The 15,947-nt window shown below is 49.6% G+C and overlaps 1 protein-coding gene across 1 annotated transcript in view; it reads right to left on the reverse strand.

The window, feature by feature from the left end:
* Nucleotides 1–4,766, reverse strand: part of IP6K3 (inositol hexakisphosphate kinase 3) — a 37,816-nt gene extending 33,050 nt beyond the window's left edge. The window contains exons 1-2 of the mRNA XM_077839219.1: nucleotides 4,662–4,766; nucleotides 287–387 (exon numbers count right to left, since the gene is read on the reverse strand). The gene's annotated coding sequence lies outside the window, so the exon portion shown is untranslated. The remainder of the gene's footprint in view (nucleotides 1–286; nucleotides 388–4,661) is intronic.
* Nucleotides 4,767–15,947: the final 11,181 nt, after the last annotated feature.

The raw sequence follows: 15,947 nt of genomic DNA on the forward strand, positions 1-15,947 counted from the left end.
GCTGATCCTGCAGGGTGTTGGGTGCCCACAGCTCCTGCTGGGCCCACAGTGTGGCCAGTTGTAAAGGTGGGGCGAGCTTGGGTCAGAAGGTGTAGAGATTTGGGGATCAAGGGGTTCACTTCGGGTCCTCTCTAACCCCAAGTCCATTTGTTGAAGAGGATTTCGTGCTGGGCCGGAGTTCAGACTTAATAACACCTTCACACTCCTCTGATCCTTCAGGCTGCCGGGGCCGAACGGGCCCCCCGCCCCCCAACCCGAGTTAGAACAGCAGCAGGGCTGCTCTCACCTGCACTGGGCTGCCTGTAGTCCCCAGGCGCTGGTCTGGGAGGAGGGAACAGCAGGTGCACGCAATGCTCTGGCCACACGCCATACCTCCAGGAGCACACCCTAAAGGTACAATCGACACAGCAGCAGGGCAGTGTTCAGGCAGACGTACACACACCAGCTCTCCTCAAACTAGCCTCCAAGAACAGTAGAGTGAAAGCTTGGGCTAGCTGCCCAGTACCTACTGATGGGGCGGTACTTAGGCAGTGGCTATTTTTAGACCCTATCTGGCCTCTGCCACAAGCAGGGGATGGTGCAGAGCCATTCCACCAGCCAGGGAAGCCCCCTCCATCCAAGGGCTGGACCCACAATCGCAGTGACAAGCAGAGCTGGACGAGCAATTTCTGATGAAATGATTTTTGGGGGTCAGGAAATGCCGGTTTTGCAGAGCGTAAAAGGCCAAAAGAATGCAAAGGAGTCAAAAGCTGAACACACCGTCGCCAAGTTATCGAAGCGAGACGTTCCGATTAACCTGATCCAAATGCTTTTCTTCAGATTACCGCATCCTGGAGAGCTGAGATTTGGGCTTTTTGTCCTGATTTGGGATGGAGACAATTTTTTTCATCTTGAAAATTCTCTCGGGATGGGAAAACTGGTTCCCTGCTCAGCTCTAGTGACAAATCAGCCCTTGTGTGCAGAAGGCTCTGATTTACAAGGGAGCATTAATGTGCTTCTGTATCATGTTTTGATTTGTCCTTTCCCTCCCCAATTAAAAAGCTTCCTGTTTTAAGGGGGAGGTGGTTTCAGGACTGCACTGGTCGGGTGTCTCTCTGGGGGAGGAGGGGTAACGCACCTTGGTTGCAATGCAATCGGCTCTGACTGCAGCTTCTAGCACTGCAATGAGAAAAGGGGCTGCCAGAGGTTACATCAATATTGTGCTTGGATTAAAGAAACTAGGAGAGGCATCCACCTCTCGTCTAAGTTCACTGAAGCCAATAGGGAAAAACCAGACCCTGCAAGGCAGGGAAAGAAAAATCACAGACGTGTCCTTGGAATTAATCTCTCTCCACTCACTTTACTAAGTTTGTCCTACAACAAATCCTGGTCCCCTCTGGGAACTGGAGGAGCAAGAATTTACGAGTTTAATTTATCTGGAGCCCTCATCTCCCCTGCCCCCTGAGCAAGAGATGGGGAAAGGAGAGGCTTGTTCTCCCTGGCCCGAGTCCCTGATTGCTCCCAGGTGCAGAGGAAAGTTATTTAGGGCAGGTGACAGCCGTGTGAGCGACAAGAGTTGCAGCTGGTCACACATGAAAGCGTGCTCTGCCCCATGCTAGGTTGTCAGACAAGGACTCTGCAGAACAAGCACTGGGGATGTATATGTGACAGTGGCCAAGAACACACAGGAGGGGTAATGATACAGAGACCCCAGGTGTGGCCAGAGAATGTGCCTTTAAAATACAGGTGGGTGAATGCCCATAATGTACCAGAAGGCTCTGCTAGATCCATCATTAACGGGATTCAGCGCTAAACAAACCAGTCATTCCTTAAACTGATGGGAAACCGACAGCACGATCAAGATACTACTCGGAAGGCTGAAGGACTCTCCTGTTCTACTGGAGACTGATCCTGTGAGGTGCTGAGGGGGCTTGACAGGATCAGGCCCTTATTTGCCAGATACAGCAAAGGAGGAAAGAAATATATGGGCTAAGGTCTGGGTCACCATGGCCACCCTGCTACTTGTAACTCAGTTGAGCTAGCAGGGACATGGGTCCTTGAGCTGGAAATCACACCGCCAGCTCCATGTCATGGCCACCCCCTGAGTGGCTCTGTTCCCCTCACATGGCGATCACAGCACTGCCCTGCCTCACAGGGATGTTCTGAGCCCAAATGCATTAAAGACTGTGAGGGGCTCAGATATCATCAGGGAACGGGGGCCAGATAAGTCCCTGCGAGAGACAGAATCCTGGCTCTTCTCTACCGTGAAAGGCCACACAGATGGCCATTGTACATCAGTATTATAACACCCTGGCCTTAAACAAGTCAAGCATCTTTTCATTAAAGGGAGGTCAAACAGACCGGTGTCAACACTTCAGCCCCATCGCTGCCTGAAGCTCGGCTCCGATGTCCGAAACAGCCAGTCTGCTCTTCACAGGTGCTGAGCACCCACTGAGGTCGGCGCTAACCGTGGGTGCTCAGCGCCCCGGGCTCATAAATTGCCATTTTGCCAGGCTCGTCATGAGAGCCCCTCCTTGTGCTTTTCAGCTACTGCGCACTCAGTCCCTCTGGGGGGATTTACACCCAGCGTTCTGCCCTGTGTTGTGCGTCGGCTTTCCCCGAGAAAGAGCTGGTCTCCCTGAGACTAAACAGGCTGGGACTAGATCTCAGCCTCCTGCTTCACCACGGGCACCTCAGCCGCAGAGGGCAGGAGGGAGTCGGCCCATGCTCACTGGAGCCTGTATCTCCCCATTCTTGCTAGGAAAGGTTGCTCCGGTGCTTCTCTTCTTGCACATTCCCCTGTGTGAGAGGCAGGGCGTGCGGCACGACAGAGCAGGCAGAGGAGCGGAATATAAACGGAGCAGAGGGTGGAGCGGGATCCATTGGATCAGCAGAGGCAAAAGCCAGCAGCAGGGGTGTCTTACTCTGGTGGTCTCCCGCGGATGGGGCCAGGGCCACAACGGGGGGCGGGGTTCTTGCTGTCGCAGCTGTCCAGGTCTCGGGCACCCCCGAGGGCCAAAAGAGGCTGTGGTCGGCCAGTGAGTGCAGCAGGGAACATCAGAGAGCGGGGAGGATGGCATCATTGCTGGGGGCTGTGAATTGAGAGGTGTCCCCCACCCAGAGCTGGGGGCAGGCTGCTGGCCCTGGGGAACCACCCAAAAGAAGCTCTCAGCTAGAGACTTTTTAGGGCAGTGGTTTTCAAACTGTTTTTTTTGGAAACCCAGTTGAAGAAAATTGTTGATGCCTGCAACCCAATGGAGCTGGGGATGAGGAGTTTAGGGTGTGGGTGGGGCTCAGGGCTGGGACAGAGGACTGGGGTGCAGGGGTGAGGGCTGCGGGGTGGGGTCAGGAATGAGGGGTCCAGGTATGGGAGGGGGCTCTGGGCTGGGGGTTGGGGTGTGGGAGGGAGTCAGGGCTTTGGGCTGGGGGTGCAGGCTCTGGGGTGCTCTCGTCTGCAGGCACCATCCCCCCCAGACGGTGCTCGGGGTGAGGGCAGCGCGCGGAGCCCCGTGGCCCCCCTGCCTATGAGCTGGACCTGCTGCTGGCTGCTTCCGGGGCACAGCACGGTGTCGGAACAGGACACCTTAGCCGGGCAGCACCGCCGATGGGACTTTTAACAGCCCAGTCAGCGGTGCTGACCAGAGCTGCCGCGATCCAGCGCCTTCCATTCTGCAACCCAGTTCTGGTCGCGACCCACGGTTTGAAAACCACTGTATTGGGGGATGCTGTATCTTGGGTCCACCCCCTTGGGACCCTCATGGACTGCAGGTGAGTGCCCTGAGTGGCTGTGGGACATGACATAGGGCTCCCTCACTGTCTCCTGGTGAAGCTTTGCACGAGATAGCGGGGTGAGAGCTTTCCAACGGCTTGTCAACACAACTGCTGTGCTTAACGCGGGTTTGCGAAGGAGCAGCTTGCTTGGGGGCTAGCTGGGCTTGGTGAAACACGACAACCTTGGCATGTTGCACCAGTGAGGACACAGTAACTCAAGCACAGCTCTGCAGTGTGGCTGCTCACACCTGGGTGCAGATCACCCCATCTAATTCTGCAGTGAAGACGGGCCCTCTGAGGCTGGGAGCCTCCCGCTCAGCAGAACTCTGCCCCTTCCACAGGCCACAAGGAGATTGTATTTATACCCACTCCTGTATTTTCCACTCCATGCATCTGATGAAGTGGGTTCTAGCCCATGAAAGCTTATGCCCAAATAAATTTGTTAGTCTCTAAGGTGCCACAAGGATTCCTCGTGTTTTTGCTGATACAGACTAACATGGCTGCCACTCTGAAACCTGCCTGTACTTAGTGACACAGGAAGAAGTTAATTGCAGCAAGGAGCTGACCAGCGGGCCCTAGCCAGGCTCATTATTATGATTCTGGGATGTAACGAACCAAAATTAATACCAGAGGTTCAGTTTCACCCCATGTAATGATCTCATCAGAGCCTCCTCCATCTCATCAGCCCACCTGCCAGTAATTATAGATTAACTTGACAGCCCATCCCTTCCTATCATATCTCCTCCCCGCCCCGGGGAAAACAGGCACACATCTGGTGGAAAGGTCAAGAGCTAACTTTCATTCTCTTGCCTCTGTGGAGTCAGCCGCACGCCACGGGCTGCAAAATAACTGCACTCCCAGCAAGTTATAAATTACAGCAGTAAAAGCCGGCTTCTTTCAGTCAATCTTACCTAAGCCAGTAAAGGAGACGATGAGCTTTTATGCTCAGACAGCAAGAGTGCCATTAGCTCTTTGTTACAGACAGTCAGCATCCTGGAAAGGCGCCTGCAACGGGCTCATTCTATCTCCACCATCACAGCACAGATGAAAAAGCATAATTCTTTTGCTTTGTCTGAGGAAAGAGGGAAAAAAACTAATCTCATTTTTCCCCCCTGTGAGGAACCGTCTAGTCACTTTAGTACTTGAGCAAACAAGATTGTGTCTTAAAGTCCCTTCTTTTTGTGATAACAGGTTGTTCTGAAAGCCCCCAGAGAAGCAGCAAAGATAGATACATGGAATAGAGGTAGATACTAAATGCCCTGGCTGTACAGTCCATTTTCAGAGACAACCCAGCATTCAGCTAGAGCAGGTGGACCTTATTGCCAAATTTACCAGAGCTCAGGGTGAGATTTTCAAGCGCTGGGCACCCACCACTGGGGATGGATTTTCAAAAGACCTCAGCTCCCAATGTGCGTACCCTCTTTGAATATCTGGCCTGGTTTGTGAGTGCTATGCCCTATTGAAAGTCCTGGCCTATAATTTTAGCCCCCAAGAGAGACAGAGACAATACAAATCAGAGGGACAGTTTGGCCAGCATCACCGGGGATTCCTTACCCCAAGCCTCCTCCCCGAATCTACATTTCTGCATGTGTTCTCCCCAAAAATCTGCCAGCTTTTCAATAACACAGGTAAGTAATTCAACTTTAGAGTTAACAGCCCATGGAGGTGAGAAGGGGTCTCCCTTCTCCTAGGGCTATCATCTCAGCCTGTCTCTGCAAGCTCCTTTGATCAGGGCCTCAGTCTACAGACCTGGGGGAAACCTTTAAACCCCCAATACTTGGGGTCTTCTGTGCCTGCTGTTCCCAGACAGTGGCTTGTGGAGCGATAGCTGGTCTCTGATACTGAAATTAGATCACGCGTGGTTCTTCTATCTGAGCCCCTCACAGTCTTTAATGCTTTTGGGCTCAGAACATCCCTGTGAGGCAGGGCAGTGCTGTGATCGCCATGTGAGGGGAACAGAGCCACTCAGGGGGTGGCCATGACATGGAGCTGGCGGTGTGATTTCCAGCTCAAGGAGGCATGTCCCTGCTAGCTCAACTGAGTTACAAGTAGCAGGGTGGCCATGGTGGCCAACTGCCTCCTGTACATACCTATGGTCTCAGACAGGATCAGCTAGCCCCTCGCTGCTTGCAGTGTCACGCCTACCCACTATCGTTAGCGTGCTAGCTCAATCAGAGAGAGTGCAGATCTGTCTCCTCCAACAGGGAATCGCACCCTTCCAGCCCAATGTAGACATACCATAAACGTCTCACCCAAGGCCACAGGGGCAGTCTGTGGCAGAGCAAGGAATTGAACTCAGGTTTCTGGTTAGTGCCCTAGCCACTAGACCATCCTTCCTCAGTGGTAAATGCAAAGAGATTGGTTATTGAGGCTGCTGGACTCAGGAGACCCTGTGGTTCCCTCTGGATCACGCTCATGCGTGGTTCTTCGGCATTCCTGAGCTTATGCCCAGCTGTTAAACTGGCATTGGGTCTATTCACAAGGGGGTCTTTCAGTTCGGCAGAAGTGCCAATCCTGCATGGGTCATGACGAGAAGCTACATCTGTGCTCGGTGTGTCAGCAATGGCTGCCATGCTTTAGGGCCTTTTTTTCTAATCTGCTCAAGTCCTGGGGATTCTCTGCGGTGAAGAACCAAGCTGAGCCGCTAATGCTCCGAGTCAGAAAGCAGAGCCGGGGTTGTGGACTAATCCCAATGGGCAAGTTAAAGGTCTGGAGAAGAGCTTGGTATTTGCTTTGCACCAGGGGAGATGTGCTTGGGGCATGGGAGCTGAAGAGGCTGCTAAGGACCTTTCTGGTTCCCCTTACATGAGTGACAGGGCGGTGACTCGGCCCTTGGGCTGTCCCTAAACCATCCCAGAATTAGGGAATTGCTACAGGAGCTTCTTTGTGGGTGTGCACCATCAGGACAAGTTGGCCACGGAAAGGCCATGAGTACCCTACGGTTCAGCCAAAGTCCATTTATTCTCCCAGGGCCCAATCCTGCTCCCATCCAAGTCAAGGGTGCAGAATCAGGAACAGGCTCCTAGAGCAGTAGCTGACTTGCCAGCGTCTAGACTTGGATCCGCTCTTTAACGTCTCTCTAAGTCCAGTCGTAAACTTCCTGCACCCCACCAAAACCTCCCTGCTCTAAGAGTCCAGCTTTGTCTGGGGGAGATAAAATACACAAGCAGACACACTGCTACTCATCAAGTCGCCGTGCCCAGAATGGCTCCCAAGGACCCCGTGGGAGAAGAGCACCCTCCCAAATGTCGCCTCTTATACAGCCCAGGCCGTAACTCCGCCCTCAGCAAGCGGCCAAGAAGCTCACTCAACCCGAGTGCCTGACAAACTGCTCTCTCTCTGCCCGCAGATTGCTCGCTGCAGGAGTTCTTCATGTTATTGGGGAGAGCACATCCATCAGCTATGCATTCATCTCAGGCCATTTGCTACCATCACACTGTTCACTCTGCTTGGGTGTTATATCCCTTCCCCACAGCCCCACCGTACCTCTGTCTTGTCTATCCAGATCGTAAGCTCTTAGGGGCAGGGACCATATCCTATTCTGTGTATGTATGTACAGCACCTAGCACCATGGGGCCCCTCTCAGTTGGCTCTTAGGCACTACGGTAATAAACAGGATTATTATTAACAATACTGTCACCTGGTTTGTGGGTGCAGAGCTCCCAACCTCCTCTAAGAAACCACAACAGATGGAGGTCAGGGGAAATTCTTGGACACCTGACTTTGCTTATTTGCTGTGGGCTGGGAATTTGTACCTGTATTGGTAGGAGAACTGTGGGCTGCCTCCCATCAAGAGGCTAATAACCTTGGGCAACACAAATATAACGGCCCAAATCACAACCCAAAGAAGCAAGCTGGGGAAACTTTTGAAGGCTTTTGGGTAATACAGAGCAGGCTCCATCATATCTATCATTTATTATCGTTAACTAAACTTCCATCCACCCTGCAACTTCATCCCTAGGCAGCAGCTGAGAAGGGAGCTGGGGGAGGTTAGTGGTGCCAAAGCGTTGGACTTCGGCACCTAAAGTAGCAGTTAAGCAACCTAGGTCCTCCTGTGAATTTCACTTGGTACCCACGGAAAAACAAGAGTTTAAAACTTCCTCTGAAACACCTGATATTAGCCATGGTGAGTGATCGGATACTGGACTGGACATGGGTAACTAACAGGTTTCAGAGTAACAGCCGTGTTAGTCTGTATTCGCAAAAAGAAAAGGTGTGGCACCTTAGTGACTAACCAATTTATTTGAGCATAAGCTTTCGTGAGCTACAGCTCACTTCATCAGATGCATACTGTGGAAAGTGTCACAGTAACTAAGTTACTTATAGGAGCCCCATTACAGCAGGGCATCTCACAATCTTCCATGTGTTTGTTCTCCCACCATCCCCGTAAGGTAGGGCATGTTGCAAATAGGGAGCTGAGGCACAGAGCCACAATTGTATGCAGGCTCCTAACTGCCACTGAAATCAATGGACATGCAGAGTCTAAATACTTTTGCAGATCTGACCCAGACAAAGTGACTTGCCCAAGGTCCCATAGGAAGTTGGTGGCAGAAAAGCAAACTGAACCCTACTCTCCCAAGGGCCAGGCTAATGACTTTACCACTGGACCAGCCTTCCTCTCCACTACAGTAATTTCTATCTGCATAGGCAAAGCTGTAGAGATACTTCTCCGGTCACCCAGGGAAGCAGGAAAAATGGCATCAGAGTAAAAGATAATCAGATTCATCCCTTTCCACAGCAAGCATCACACTCAGAGCGGCCAGTTCTCACCACATACTTTTTTCATAAATCCCCTGCTCCAGGAGTTACACAAAAGACTCTCAGCTTTCATTTATTAATAAGGTAAGTTCTAGCTCTCATAGTTGCAGGAAAAAAAGCTTGAAAACACAGCCTGCGTGCACTCAAAAGGCTCTAGCACCAGAAGGCAAAGCAGAAAATGCCCAGATTTTAAAATCTGGGGTTTTTTAAAGCCAAGTTTTTAAGGGACAGGCTTGAAGATTCTTGAACACTTGGGGTTAGCAATACTGCAGCCTTGTCAGGACACCAGGGCAGACTAGGTGTTCATCTAACGTTTGCTTGACCACTACCAATGCAAGTGCCTCAGTGCTAGGTACTAAACCCCATGATAAGAGGAGGAAAAACATAAAACTTACCAACTAAGAAAGCAGGCAAGTAGCAAGCAGCAGCCTCTGTAAAATGGCCCCTGAGGGCTGCAGCTGTGTGACTGGGCCACATTTAAAGGGCCAGCCCTAGAAAAGCCTGCTGAAAAAAAAAGTTCCTTTCAGAAGGGATAAAAGAAAAGGAGTACTTGTGGCACCTTAGAGACTAACCAATTTATTTGAGCATAAGATAGCTCACGAAAGCTTATGCTCAAATAAATTGGTTAGTCTCTAAGGTGCCACAAGTACTCCTTTTCTTTTTGCGAATACAGACTAACACGGCTGTTACTCTGAAACCTGTCAGAAGGGATAGAGTTAGTAACAGCCTAGAAGCTGCTCTTTTGGAAAGGGGCCAGATGGAGTGCATTTCTTCCTGACCCTTAGGATGGAGAGTGGAAAGGGTCTCAGGTGCATCTGCTCCTTACAATGCACTGAAATATTTCACCTAAGGAGAGATCTGTCTGAGAGGTGAAATCAGTTGTAGCCATCTTCAGATACCCGTTTTTGGTACTAATTCATGAGAGAGAGTTGCGAAAGATAGTGATGGTTCCTCCCTGGTCTCTGCTAGCTAAGCTATCCTGTGGCCAGGGAGCAAATTTAACAGGCAAAGCAGAGGCAATGAGATTAGCTGGGCAGCGCTGCAAGGAATTTTCCACCTAACAAGACATGAAGGCCGAACACATTTACACCAGGGACTGTGGGTAGAGAGAAGGGTGGTGGTGGTGTGTGACAGAGAGGAAGGGAGGACTAATGGGGAATGGAGGGAGTCTGTGCCTTTATGGGCTGAACTTCCCAGGCAGAGAGTCTGGCTGGGGTGCTTTGAAGCTTTTGTTATGCACAGCTAAACTTGGAACCAGACATAGAATACAGAAGAGCTCTTGCAATCACTGAGTGATCAGTGAACATCACAGGCATGAATAAGTGAAAGGAGAACATCAGGAAAAACTTCCTTTGATGAGACCGTGGGAACAGTCCCCCCAGAGATGAGGAAATGATGAGATGTCCATTGGCTTGAATCACTTCAAACACAACTGAAAATCACCCACAAATAGTTAAAGCGAAATTCAGACACCTCCCAAATAACTCCCATACCAGCTCCCCGCCATGAAAAGCTGTAAGGAATCTTTGTGGGATTAGGAACTTTAGAGAACTCAAAAGATCGAGGAGACACTCATGACAAAAGTGAGATTTTTTTGTTTTCATGTGAGACAAGTCTGTCCCTAGGAGCTTGCACTGTAGACAAAGGAAGATTATAGAATAGAAGATTCATAGAATATCAGAGTTGGAAGGGACCTCAGGAGGTCATCTAGTCCAACCCCCTGCTCAAAGGGGGACCAATCCCCAATTTTTGCTCCATTTCCCTAAATGGCCCCCTTAAGGATTGAACTCACAACCCTGGGTTTAGCAGGCCAAATGCTCAAACCACTGAGCTATTCCTCCCCCCAGATGAGCTAGTCCCACTTTACAGATGGGGAACTGACGTAGAGGAAGGTGGAGTAAGATGCCCAAGGCCACACAGGAAGTCTGGGGCAGAGCAGGGAACTGACCCTAGGCCAATATATTAACCACAAATCCAAGCCTCACCCCCCAGGAAGTCAGTATCATTTGTGCCTATTTTACACAACAGGCAGAGAAGTGCAAGTGACCGGTCCAAGGCCACAGAGGGTATCAGTGACAGAGCCAGGCTGAGAACTCAGGGATACCTGGCCTCCAAGCCCTAGCCCCTGCCCACACCCCTCACCCATAAACCCCACTCTTCTTGGATGTCATATGTATTTATAATGCATGCTTTAACTGAAGAGACTTCATTTTTGTCATGCCAGGTGATGTCCCTTTGCAGCTCTGGTACCATTAAGACAAGTATTCTGAGGTTGATTGGACAGAAGCCCGTGAAATAGTCTGAGGTTGTAGCCTTTGCAAGGTCTCTGGGACTGCTAGCAGGGCTGATCACCTTAGCTGAATGGGCCACAGGGCACCAGAGGCAATTACTCAGGTACTTAAAAAGCCAAGTGCTCTAGGGGGACATTAGCCCCTTCTCATATTAAAACTATGCTAAGAAGAACTAATTGTGGGCACAAAGATCGTATTACCCGCGGCCGGCTCAAGGCTGCAGCCGAGGTTGGTCAGAGGTTCTCTCTTGGCACCTTGCGTTGCTGAAGTAGGAGGTTCCTAGAATTGTATTTTGTGCATCCTTGGGACACACTATTCCTTTAACGTTTGTCTGGTACGTGCTAACTGGATGTATGCCACAGAAACACAGTCTCAGGAACAACGTGCTTGATTAAGGCATTTCTTTTAGTCTTTAAAATGAGGTTTTCAACTCTCTTTCCTTTGTTGGAACCCCTCTCCCTTGCTTCCTTACCACCGTTTGCATTCCTCCACCTCCACACCAAGGCTAGTTTGTTATTGGAGGGTTGTATGCTAACACGGGAATCCACACACTAGCTTATTAACATAGAGGGACTTGTGCAAAGAGGGCAGGCAGATTTGTTGCAGGATTCAAAATGCAGGGCATTTCATTTGTGTTATTGTAGGGTTGCTCATGAATGCCGGGCTGTAGACATTGCTCTAGTAATGTCGGGTTGTTCTACGGAAGAGAACGGTGTATACCGCTTTACTCTCAGAGGATTACTTTTGCGTGGTGGTGTCTGCACGCTGGTTAGTTACTGTAGGGTGGCTTGATAGTGCTGCACCATGCACTCTGCTTGCTTCTTGGGGTGTCATTATATGCACACAGCTGCTGCCGCTTAAGTATTTCAGTGTTTGTTTAAAATAAATCCCTGTTTTAGAAAAGAAAACAGCCCAAATTGTACAGACTGCTCTTGCAAACAGACAGGCAAGAGAAAAGGACACTCTACTCCCCCCGCCCCGCCTGTGTCCCTTTAAATGTGAGGCTGCAGCCCTGCCAGCAGCCTAGCTGAACAAGCCTCTCCATGCTGTGCCAGAACATAATCGAAATCTTATTCTCTCCCAGGGTGACAGTGAAATTCATTTCCCAGCCTTTACTTAATGTTATTAACAAAATGCAAGCCTGATGCACAGCGCTAAGCAAGATACTTGGCTGGAGGGAGGGGGATGAGGAATAGATGCCCTCCTGCTTTTCTAGGTTATCTAAACACCGGCTGACGCTGGTGTCCTGTCCCGGTATGAACTGCAGCGGCTACTTCTCCTGAGATTAAAAGGCTAATTTTATCTCACTTGTAGAGCTGGGATGAAAATATATGAATGATCCATGGCTCAGCCATCTGGAGGAAAGAGTGGATGGAAAAATCCAGACTCAGCTGGGGAAAAAAAAGTGCCAGAGCTGGGCTAGATGGAGATAGCACCTCGCTAGCTGGAGCTGGAAATCACACTGAAAGGAAGTAACGCCCCAGAGTCAGGGATAGGTGGTGCAAAAGCAACAGCTGCCTGCTTGCTGGTCTTAAGTCACGCACACAGCAAACCAGCACCCACAAGTGGCGAGACCCTGCATCCCTAACCCACTACCAGGGACAGAGGCAGCAGCTGAAACAAGCCCAGAAACAGTGGGGCTGTCAGGTGCCAGTCGTGGGGTGGCGTGGGTTAACATCAATGGAGGGTTTGACTCTTCGCCTCCAAAGCCATGCTCTGATTGACCAACTACGTCCTTCTGATGCGCTCACTAAACCAGGGAATTGCATGTATAGGACCTTATAGGTAGGGAAAAAAAATATGTAAACAAACCAGCAATCACTATACCACAGACCGGCTTCCAGCAGGACACACCCTCGACCCTTACTGCTTCTGAGCCTGGGGCTGCTTTACTGCACCGGTGAGGGATGACAGCCCCCTATCATCCACTCCCTGTCTCCTTTAATGTCTCCATTAACGCTTTTTTGGTACCATGAAATGTCCCCTCCCGACATTCAAATTTTTCTGGTTCTAGAATCCAGTTGTTTTTCTGGAGTAGTTAGTGCTACATACAGTACTAAAGCCTGGCCCTAAAGGAGATTCCCAAGAGCTCAGTGTTACTCAATGGCAAAGACACTTTCTCCCACCAGCAAAGGTGGTCCTGAGAGACTCCCTATACTCCCAGCAAAGTTGCTAGAGGATATTGAAGTATCTCCAGGGGAGCTACTCTCACTGCAGTAGCAGAATAGGGATCCAGGTCCACAGGAAAAGTTCGTTGCTGTCAAAACATGCTACAGTTAACCATAAGCTGTGAGGCATTAAACTGCCCCTAACATACCACCGCAGGGTGTGCATTACTTAACCACTGGGGCCTTGCTCTGGGATCTGAGCACAAAGCCAAATCCAACCCCAGCCAAGTCATTCCAGCTCTGCTGGGGCTGATGGTTTAATTTTCATATACCTTTGGTGGTAGGAAGGCAAAGGCTGAAAATACTTTGCCAAGTGATGTTTTGGGGAGGGCTGAGAAGTCCAGAGGGGCAGGGTATAGTCTCCCTCTTCCAGCTTTTGGCACAGGGCTCTTAGGCTGTGATAGGTGTTGTCAATAACATTTGCTATAGGAGGTGGATGAACAGGTAGGTCTTATGCTGCCATCGAGCCATCTGTGAGCTAAATCTACCCAGCCTAGCACTCCTGCCAGATGAATAGTGCCAGGTTTGTATGACAAGCTACAAGCAAAGGAGGGAAGATCTTCTAACATCAGTTGAGGGCTAACGGACCAAGCTGGAGGTACATGAACACTAGAGGCCTGATCAAAACCACTAAATCAATGGAAAGACTCCCGCTAGCATCAGTAGGCTTTGGATCAGGCCCTATCTGAACCCTCTAGGAATGGTCCGAGGTGCAGCAGTCTGCCTTAAGACAGCCATAAAAATAATTTGCTCCAGAGCGGCTGTTTTTCGGTGAGAAAGCATGGGCCAGTGGTTAAAGCATAGGATGGGAAGCCCAGGGATCTGGCTTCCATCCCTGGCTCTGTGTAGCCTTATGCAACTTGTTTTCCATCTTTTCTACCTGTCACCAGTGGCACCTGTCTCACCGTGGTGTTACGAGGCTTAATTCATTGGAGCTTTTCTGATGCTTGCCCTGAAGGCACTGTACAAGTGCAAAGGGTCATTCTCTAAAGGCTGAACGAAGTTGCAGTGGAAAGCCCGGAGCTGCTTGGGAGGGATCGCTTGAGACAAGGGGCCAGCCCTTTGGAGGTGGGTCCCTTTGGACAGATTTCACTAGATGTTCTTTTTATTCTTTAGTTCATGTTGCTCTTTCCAGTAGAACTGGCACCGCTCCCTAACTATGCCTCCCATAAATAAAGCATAGCATCAGCTGTCATGTCAGTGGGAGACAAACATATAATAATATGAAAACCTTTAAACGGAAGAAGGAAATAAAAAGATAAAGGGCAAATTTTATTTTAGATTCCTTGCTGGTACATATATATATTTATATGACAACAAGGGGATGAGAGAGCTTTATCAGCCCCCCATTTGAGGATTTATTCACATAGTCCTAATGCTTACAGAGAGTGGGGGAGACTTTAAAAACGATAAAGTCAGTACAAGTGGTAAGGAAAGCACTGAACAGGGGAGATTGATCAAATGGCTGAATGACCATTTGGAAAATGGGGACAATTCTTCATCTTTTGTATAAGCACTTTGGGATCTACAAAGAGTGCTGTACAGGTGTTTGGAACTGTCAGTACAGTTTTACAGAGCAAGCAGGAACCAGGGTTCCTAATAGAGACAGACAGTAAGGATAGCCTTAAATTAGTTATATAGGGTTAAAGCCCTCTTCATTTTCAAAAAGTTATTACCCAAAGCTTCCCTCTGCCCAGTCTCCCAGGGATCATTACGGGGGAGTTCTTGGCAGTTTGGTTTGAAGCAGGCAGACAGATAGGTACACCAAACCCCCAGACTATTTCCTAACTCTGCATATATCCCAGCTGTAACTTAGCAACCTATGCTGGGCACTAGCATCTAAACAGAAATGCGGTCTTGGAGGAGGGAGGTTTAACCTTTCATTAAGCACCACTCCTCTTTCTACCCTTTTCTGTTCAGATACCTTAGAAACAACAAGAGAGACACTTTAGAGAATATTTTCCAAGACAGCAAAAGGAGTTAGGTACCCAATTCCTGTCAGCTTTCAGTGGGACATGGACAGCTAATTCTCTTTTGTGCCATTGAAGAGTTGCCTCTTTGTCACCAAGACACACATTATGAGATAAACAAACATATCTCACCAACCCAGAGCCTATGAGTCAGCTGTGGCCATAGAAGCTAAGTGTTGATGATTCAAACTCTGCTCGTTTCAAGAGCCTGCTTGTGAAAGCCACTGTCAGCTTGTGATGCACAGTCATGCTGACCCACAGGCTTCAGCTAACAGAGATGCATTAGAAATATTTAGGTGGATGGATACTAGCAGGAATAGGGGCTTGCTCATGTTCTTGCAAGGTTTAGAAACTATTTCTACCTGGCAGGCTCATTTGAAAGATGGCCTCTCAGGTATCTAAGAGGTGGGTTGGGACTTTCCGATCTTTTCCCTTCACCCTGTCATGGCTATTTTCTCCCTGCTATCCTTGGCAGAAGTGCTACCATGACATGAGTTTTCTACAGCAGATACACAAGGGTAAAGGAAATAGTACTACCGACCACTCACACAGCCATTTCAACAGTAGGTCTCAAACTGCTTTACAAAGGAGGTCAATATCATTATCCCATCTGTAAAATGGAGAAATAGAGGAGCAGAGAGGGGAAGTGACTTGCCCATGGTCTCCGAGCAGGCCAGTGGTGAGAACAGAATTCAGATCGCCTGAGTCCCAGTCCAGTACCCTAGCCACCTGCTTCCCTGGTTTTCCTACGATAGCCCTTGGCATTTGTATAGCCCTTTTCATCTGAAGATCTTACGCCACTTTGGAAAGGCAGGTGTCATCCTACTCTTAACTGAGACACAGAAGTAAAGTGACTTGTCCAAAGCATCACCGTGAGCCAGTGACAGACTGGAACAGAACCCAGGACCACAATTTTCAGAAGCGACTAATGATTATGGATGCCCGACCTGAGCTGCCTTAAAGGGATCTGGCTTTAAGAGCGTGGGTACATGACACCTTGAACGCATGGC

Source organism: Eretmochelys imbricata, chromosome 21 (assembly GCF_965152235.1).
Source record: "Eretmochelys imbricata isolate rEreImb1 chromosome 21, rEreImb1.hap1, whole genome shotgun sequence".
NCBI lineage: Eukaryota > Metazoa > Chordata > Testudines > Cheloniidae > Eretmochelys > Eretmochelys imbricata.